The 1,456-nt window shown below is 35.2% G+C and overlaps 1 non-coding gene across 1 annotated transcript; it reads right to left on the bottom strand.

Moving 5' to 3' along the window:
* Positions 1-843: 843 nt before the first annotated feature.
* LOC139850839 (small nucleolar RNA R71) lies at positions 844-950 on the bottom strand. The gene has a single exon (XR_011760217.1). It is a non-coding gene; the product is annotated as a small nucleolar RNA R71 (small nucleolar RNA).
* Positions 951-1,456: the final 506 nt, after the last annotated feature.

Raw genomic sequence — 1,456 nt, forward strand, 5'->3', positions numbered from 1 at the left:
ACGGGGATGGATTAATAATCAATAGACTTGTTGAAACAGGGGTGAATTACATACAAGGGTAATTGGTGTAATTTTTAACAAAGTAATAAAACCTTGGATTACACGCAGTCGATAACCTGGTGTATTCATTAAACAAAGTATTAAGACCTTGTTACAGTTCGAATCCCCAATTAGTTGGAATATTTGACTTCGGGTATAAGGATAATTTGACGAAGACTCTCGCACTTTATATTTATGACTGATGGACTATTATGGACAAAACCGTATGGACATATTGAATAATCCAGGACAAAGGACAATTAACCCATGGTAATAAACTAAAATCAATACGGCGAACATCATGATTATGGAAGTTTAAATAAGCATAATTCCTTTATTTCATATTTTATCGCACTTTTATTATATTTAATTGCACTTTTAATTATCGTACTTTTTAATTCAGATTCAACAAATTCAATCATGGAAAATCTGGAACCTCTAAGTATGGAAGACCGAATGAGAGCTAAACAAACTGGCCAAGGTCACGCAATTACTCAACCAGACATTAATGACCCAGATTATGAAATAAAAGGACAAATCCTACACATGGTAACTAATCAATGCCAATTTAGTGGTGCGCCGAAGGCAGATCCAAATGAACATCTTCGTACCTTTAATAGGATCTGTACACTATTTAAAATCCGAGAAGTGGAAGATGAATAGATCTATCTCATGTCATTTCCCTGAACTTTAAAGGAAGAAGCCAAAGATTGGTTTGAATCGTTACCTGAAGGGGCGATTGATACATGAGACGTTTTAGTTGAAAAATTTCTTAAACAATTATTTCCGGCATCTAAAGCCGTGAGACTTCAAGGAGAAATTGTTATGTTCACACAAAAGCCAAATGAAACTCTATATGAGGCATGAACAAGATTTGAAAAGTTATTGAGAGGATGTCCGCAACATGGTTTAGACACTTATCAAATAGTACAAATATTCTACCAAGGATACGACATCACTACACGAAAAGACATCGATATAGCAGTTGGTGGTTCCATTATGAAGAAAACCGCAACTGAAGTTTACAAAATTATTGATAACACTGCTTCCCACTCACATGAGTGGCACCAAGAAAAAGATATTGTTAGATCATCTAAAGCGGCTAGAGCCGATTCTAGCCATGACTTTGATTCCATTTTCGCAAAGATAGATGCTGTCGAGAGACGAATGGAAAAGATGACTAAAGATATTCACTCAATACGAATTAGTTGTGAGCAGTGTGGAGGACCACATTTAACAAAAGATTGTCTCAGTATTGAACAAACAATGGAACAAAGAGAGAATATTTCATACATGAACCAAAGGCCTGGAAATAATTATCAGAATAATTATCAACCGCCAAGACCAATCTACAATCAAAACCAGAATTATAATCGAAATGTTCCATACAACAACCAACAAGGTCCTAGCAATCAAC

The sequence above is a fragment of the Rutidosis leptorrhynchoides genome, chromosome 5, assembly GCF_046630445.1.
Source record: "Rutidosis leptorrhynchoides isolate AG116_Rl617_1_P2 chromosome 5, CSIRO_AGI_Rlap_v1, whole genome shotgun sequence".
NCBI classification, from domain to species: Eukaryota; Viridiplantae; Streptophyta; class Magnoliopsida; order Asterales; family Asteraceae; genus Rutidosis; species Rutidosis leptorrhynchoides.